General features: G+C 46.9%; 1 protein-coding gene across 1 annotated transcript in view; it reads right to left on the bottom strand.

Moving 5' to 3' along the window:
• Ralgps1 (Ral GEF with PH domain and SH3 binding motif 1) overlaps positions 1-7,179 on the bottom strand; it is a 250,289-nt gene extending 243,110 nt beyond the window's left edge. The window contains exon 1 of the mRNA XM_033759014.1: positions 7,144-7,179. The gene's annotated coding sequence lies outside the window, so the exon portion shown is untranslated. The remainder of the gene's footprint in view (positions 1-7,143) is intronic.
• Positions 7,180-7,207: the final 28 nt, after the last annotated feature.

Here is a 7,207-nt window from a genome sequence, read left to right as displayed (position 1 = left end):
TGAAAAAATGGAAATAAAGTGTTTGTAAATGGGGAGGGGAGGAGGGGGTGAAGGGAGGGCAGGGACAAGGGGAAAAATGAGAATCAAGACCTATTATGTAAAGGCACAGGATCCCAATGATGAATGTAACTGTATTGTATACCTAGACTGTACCAATAAACTCAATAAAAAGAAAAAAATAATTTAAAAAAGAAACTCTTATAAGCACCATTTTCCAATACAGCCCTGTTTTATTCCCTCATCCATGACTCCTACACTGTGTGTGTGTGTGTGTGTGTGTCTGTGTGTGTGTCTAAAACTACACCCTGAGGCAGCCTGGATGAATGTAACTGTATTGTATACCTAGACTGTACCAATAAACTCAATAAAAAGAAAAAAATAATTTAAAAAAGAAACTCTTATAAGCACCATTTTCCAATACAGCCCTGTTTTATTCCCTCATCCATGACTCCTACACTGTGTGTGTGTGTGTGTGTGTGTCTGTGTGTGTGTCTAAAACTACACCCTGAGGCAGCCTGGATTGGGACAAGGGCAAATGTGGAGGCAGTAGGGTCCTCAGCTCTCCCAGAGCCACAGTCAGGACAATCAACCTCCCTGAGCTTTCACTTTCTCATATTTACATCAAACCTGCCCACCAACCCTGCTGAATCACTATGAGGCTGGGGGAAATAACAGGCATCAAAACACTTTTTGAGTGGTATAAAGTGTTGAGATACTGTATGGTAGAAGGAACCTCCAATTTAACAAAATTCTTACTTTATGTATTGAAATCAGTCACCAGGAACCCACCATTTACTTCATCTTTTCATTCAACAAACATTCACTGGGCATTTACAAAGTGCCAGATGCCACACCAGAACTGAGGACCCCTTGGTGAGGAAAAGAACCACAGTCCATGATCCGATGGAACAGAAGTACACTGCACCAGGAGACAAAGACCTACTCCCGTTAAAGAACATGTCCTTACACTTCACAGGCCGTGCTACTAACGTGTCTTTCTTCTAAGAGAAATCAAAGCCACTGAGGGGTTTTAAGAGTGACATACTCAGATCATTCTGACCACTTTGTGCTAGCTCTAAGCCAGCATTCTTACCTACGAAGACCTATCAGGTGGCGTGTCACAGAGACATCACTGGTGGTCACATAGGTCACTAAATGCCACAGCATCTCAGAGTACTGTGAGGGTCTAGTAGGGGCAAATCTACAAATCCTAGTGACTAAAAGAGTTGGAGATATGGAGCCTAGGAAATAAAAAAAGACAGCTACAGAGAGACACAAGAAGAACATACCTTAAAACAATGAAAGTCACTAATTTCACGTAACAAATTTTATTGCCATAAAGAGACAAAGCAAATTCTCTTGAATTTATTAACTTGTTTCCATAAATATTTATTCAGAAATGTACTGAAAGCACAGGTTTTTTTCCTTGCTCTAGTTACACAAGAGACTTATATAAGAGTAGGTAAGAATTACTGTATCCAATAAACGTGGACTTAATTTATTCTTCCTTTCTTCTCAAACGTGATCATCAAAGGAATCCATGAATGTCAAAGCCAAATGTTTAAATTTTCTTTTGATTACTCATGACTGTCTTAATCTAAAAATAAAACCTGTAATAAAAATATTTAAGTCCTAAAGAGAGAAAGTATTATGTTGCATTAGACCCACTATTTCCATGGAATCACCAGTAGGAAGAACTTGGGAAGCCAACCCCTGGTTCTTGGATAGACCTGAGACAGAGGTCTGGCTCCCAGCTGACTCCATCTTCTCCTTCCCCTGTACCTACTGTCCTGGTGTCACCCAGGATGAGTTCTGCTGGCTCACCAGCCCCTACCACCAAGCTCATCTAAGTTTTAACACATTTCTTGTGCAACAACTTATATAACTTCCATGGGCAATAAATCAATCCCCTCCCAGAAAAATATAAAAACATCCTAAAACCTTTGTATCCCTGGGAGAGAGGAGAACATTATCCCAGCTCACATTTACGGGTGCTCACAATGTGCAAGAACCCTGCTCAGTGCTGCTCCACAGCACCTTGAGACCTTGTGAGAAACGTGCTCCAGGACACGGAGCTCTCGAGTGATGCAGTCTGTTCTCTAAGCACTGCCCAGTCCACCTCTCTGACACTCAAGAGATAAATCTCCCACCAGGAAGACAATAGATTCAAAAGCTCAGCAGAAAACAGGGAAACAATCTGCTGCTCTGGGTCTCCAGTCTCTGCTCTCCACCTAAGTTGTGCGATCCATCCGTATGCTGCTTGGGCAGACAGAAGGTACTCGGGTGATGCTAGGCTGACCCCCTCCTCTGAGAAGAGCTGGGGCGATGGGGAAGGCACTTGTGGACAAGCTCACAGGCCTGGGAGGAGCATCCTGGGGACTCCTTGGCCACCCCGTGGCTTCCCAGCCAGCTTCTTGGATACCCTGGCCATAGGACTAGCACCAGTACCACGGCACTAGCCCCTACGGGCACCGCGTGAGAGGCACTCCTCCACGCTCCCTCAGGGAGCACTCTGTAACATCCCACTGCATTATGTCACTGACTCTTCAGCAGTCCTGATTTAAGTAATAGCACTACCCCATTTTACAAAGCAGGGAAACCCATTATCACACACGTGTGTGACAGATTAGAATTTGAATCCACAGCTGCCTGCTCCAGAGGCTCAATCTGCTTGGCCACTTTATCGGAGGTTGTCTCTGTCAGCCAGTCACTCTGCTCACCTTCCATGGGGATGGGACTCCTCTGCATGAGCTCCCAAGGGCAGGAATGGAGTGGCCTCACCTCCGTGTGCCCAGCATCCAGTACCCAGTATGGCCCACGCACGAGTCCAGCAGTGCTGCTGAGCAAATGCCCATCTGAAGGGTGGAGCGTCCTCACGAGGACAGTCAAGGGAGCACATTCTGTGAGCAGCAGCCCCACCGAAGCCAACCCAAGCAACTTTCCTCTGCCCATGGCCACACCGTACACACCACCTACTCAGCTCCCTGAGCTGGTTCCTCACTGCCCAGCTTATCTTTACATTTGTTCTGTTTCTCCCTCTCCATCCTCACCTGGAGCATCTAGAGGGACTATTTCTTTCCTCTCCTCTCCCAAAGACCCTGCAGGGCAAGTGTTGCCAGTCACACCAAAGCCTACCGCCAATCTGTGGCTTAGCACACTCCTATCTAAGAGTCCGCACTCAGATATTTGGGAAGTGGAGGAAGAGAGTTCAGAGACCAGGTTTTACCAGAGACCTATGACTTACAATTTCATAAGAGTGTGCAGTGTTTGGTAGCACGATTCATCTGGCCAGAGGTCCATCCTCTGTCATACTGCCTGCCAGAAGAGCCCCGGAGACCCAGCAGCAAAAACGGGGGAGATCTCCCCTGTGCAGGGAGACACAAGCATAAAGCAGGCATGCAAGGACATGGTGTGCACACAACGACAGTCAAAGGAGGACAAGTGGGGGGGATCACATGTCCCTGGAAAAACTGAGTAGGCTTTACAAAGGAGGGGAAACTGGAGCCGAGGAGGCGTGCCCAAATCACCCAGGAGAAGAACTGTTTTGTGCCTCTGTGACCCCACACACTGCTCACTCTCATCACCAGGCCCCTACGCTGCTCTGAACTGGTACCTCGGGTGTCTGTCCACGCACTGCCTCAAAGGCAGAAATGAGGCGTTCTCCGTGGCTCGCCCTTTCCTGCCCAGGAGGTACCTACGGACTAGGAACAGAGACTGCTGCAGGTTAGTAGTGCCACAGCAGCTCAGCCTGCCAAGTATCTGCACCACCTGCCACTGCAGCACACTCTTCTCCGCTGGACAGAAACCCCAAATGCGGGTCCTGTTATCATCATCCTCTTTCAGATAGCAAACTCAGGTACAGAGAGATTAGATAAGTCCCAAGTTACACAGCCCATAAATGACAGACAGATGTGGATGGAAAATCGGTTCTCAATTACCAGTGAACAAATCCCCTTCCTTTCTGTCTCTGCCTCACATCCAGACACGTGGACTTGGCCTTTCACCTGCTGCTCACTGGGACCAAAGCCATTTCTCTCACAAGAGAAGAAAGGGTGTCTCTTGTTCGCCTGCTGGTGAGCACAGAGTAAACAGCATGGGGCTGGGGAAGCAGAGACACAAAAGTGCTGCCCTGTCAGTCAGAAACATCCTCTGAGGAGGAACTGTGTGTACCAACTTTACATTGCTGGGACAATTTTCAAAACAGACTGGGTGGATAAGTGAAGGAGCAAAGAATATCTATAGAATGCTGCTGTCTATGTAAGAACAAGGATATGTAATAAACAAAAAACTAGTCATAACAGTTGCCTCTAGGGGAAAAGATTATGGATAAGAAAGACACTTTACAATGGATTCCCCTACTTGCCTAAAAAAATTCCATGTGTGATTTTACTTTTTAAAAACATAAAATAAAAACGACTATTTAAAGAAGACTTTTCCAAATGCTTATAGGCATGACTGCAACCATGAAAATTTATGTCCATTTCTGAACAAAAACCGGATGAACTGAATGTGAGGTAAAAAAGTACAGTACTGTAAAACAAGTTCTGTCTTTCATGTTAAGGATCACTAACTTCACTAATGTAAAAATATTTTGGTGCAATAAATAAAATGCATATTAAGGAACAGATACAATATACATATAAGCAGCATAGCTTCCTAGTGAAAACCCTTCATCTGTTCCTTGAATGAATATTTAATGAGCACCTACTATGTGTCAGGCAAGTACTAAACAAGTTTTTTGTTTTGGCTTGGTTTTTTTGGGGGGAGGGGTTGTTTGGTTGGTCTTTTTGTTGTTGTTGTTGTTGTTGTTGTTTTTGTTGTTTTGGTACCAGGGATCGAACTCAGGTCCTTGCACAAAGCAGGCACTAGAACCACTGAGCTAAATCTTCAGCCCTGGTTTTTTGAGACAGGGTCTCACTATGTCATTGAGACTGACCTGGAACTCATTATGTAGCCCAGGGTGCTCTCGAACTCACAGATCCTCCTGCCTCAGCCTCCCGAGTGCTGGGATTACAGGCGTGTGCCACCATGCCCGGCTGTTTTGGTTTAGTTTCTGAGATAGGGTCTCACTATGTAGTTCAGACTGGCCTTGAATTCACTATGTAGTTCAGGCTGGTCTCAAATTTGCTGTGATCCAACTGCCCCAGCTTCCTGAGTGCTGGGATTATAAGCGTGCACCACCATGTCCTGTTTAAACCGGTATTTTTAAAAGAGAAACTAAACCACAGGTCATTAGTTTCCACACCCTATTGAGGGGGGAATATAACAGCATACTAATCAGAAGCCGCCAGAGTTAGGATGCCTAAAGATCACATAATATAAAACCCTCCTCGCTTAGCTAAGAAAACAGAAGTCTGAAGAGAAGAGACTTGTCCAAAGTCACAAAAGATGCCCAGGGTTCCCAGTCCTGCCCTGCTTACACACTACATGTCACTCTGGACAGTGAGGGGCAGGGGTACAAAAATAAAAGAACCCTAACAGTGATTGCCAAGTAGATCATGTGCTTTCAAATATCTTATCTCACTTACTCTTCACAACAAACTCACAAGGTGGCCATGGTTATCCTTAGTTTACAAATATGGAATTCTAAACTCTGAGAAGGTAAGGAATTGGGGTGGAAGGAGTTTTGGACTCCCTTTTAACCTACAAGACATAATGGTCACCCTGAGAACAACAGTCTCTAACAGCTACTTACTTAGTTTCTGCCAGGACAGAGTGGGACAAATCATACACGCTGTTCCTAGGCCCTCTGGAGCCTACTACCCAGATACTGGCTCTCTAAGGACTAGCCCTGAGATGTCATCCCCACAATGCCACTGGGACCCCACCACCATACCAGTGTAGCACAGGAGGCCAGCAGCATGGTGTTTGGTGCCCAAAAGTCCCATAGCTTCTACAGTGAACAGTGCAGGCCAGCAGAAAAGCTTCTGCTACCTTCTCTCTACACAACACAGGGAGGTGGCATTACAGGTCAGATCAGACCACTGCTAGTGAGAAGAGACACCAAGCAAGGAAAGGTCACATATGTGTATAGAACACTTTTCTGAATGTTAAGGGGAGCTGTCGTCTCACTCTTTTCTCTCTGGCCCCACAGGAACCTAACAAAGGTCTGGCATAGCCTTGTTTTTTGGGGTCTTCCTTGTGGAATGTGGTAAAATGGAGGGTTCATGCTTGATAGCGGGGGGGGGGCGTGCCACAGGGATCGAGTGCAAGCCTCATGTACAAGTCAGAGTCCTCACTGGGGTTGGGGTCTAAAGGTCAGCAAACAATAAAATGTTACTCTACTTTCTATCTGCCAATGCACCCTGTGTTGCTGTGGCTCCCTCAGAGACCTGGCAGGGAGAAGCAACCATGGATGCAAGCCATCACTGGTCTCTTGGGGATGGCCCACCACAAACTTCACCCAAACTTCAGCAAGGAAGTGGCCAAACCTCAGTTCTTGATAAGTAATCCCCTCCCCTTTAGACTCTTGGGTCCCAAATCCAACCTGCCCATCAGTCACAAGGGGAGGAACACAAAACTTTAGCCAACAATTTTCTCAGTAAGTACAGTTCATCCTATATCCTCACTGGGCCCCTGAGGCACACATGTAGGTAGCAGGATGGTCATTTTGCAAAGGAGGAAACAAATCTCAAAAAGGCAAAAGGGTACCAGGTAATACAGAGTTGAAAGCTTCTGAATGCTCCTTCCTGCTCTCCCCCTTACTAGGCTGCCATTTCAGTCTTTTTGAGATTAGCCCTGTGCAGATTTGCAAATAGCATCTGGTACCAAGAGAACAATTCCAAGCTTCACACTAACAACTCTTCAAGCACACACATTTTCCAAGAGCCGATCATCCAAGGAAAGTCGATCACCCAACGAAGGCCATCCACCTCCCAATCTAGGCATGCTCCTTCGACAGCACGAAGGTCCCTGAGGGGTGAAAACACAGCGCGCCCCACTTAGGGCACGGGAAGCTGCCGGCCTTTGTAACCAGGGGAGCTGAGATCCAAGTCCGACTCGGCGAGGCACACTGGAAGGCCTCCACGACCCCTCTGGAGGCAACCCTGAAGGCCTCCAGAATCCGTCGAGCTCAGAGCTCCTGCTCCCACCTGAGACCCCCGGTCAGCGGAGAGAGGCTCCCCCTCTTGGGGGACTACTCACCCTCCGCCCGAGATTGTCCTGCGGCCCAGTTTCCGGACCTGCAACCATTCGGGGCCCCGCCCCC

Source organism: Fukomys damarensis, unplaced genomic scaffold, assembly GCF_012274545.1.
Source record: "Fukomys damarensis isolate Sample0158 unplaced genomic scaffold, DMR_v1.0_HiC HiC_scaffold_36, whole genome shotgun sequence".
Taxonomy (NCBI): Eukaryota; Metazoa; Chordata; class Mammalia; order Rodentia; family Bathyergidae; genus Fukomys; species Fukomys damarensis.
Note: the sequence above shows the minus strand (reverse complement) of the source record. Positions and strands in the feature narration are given on the sequence as shown.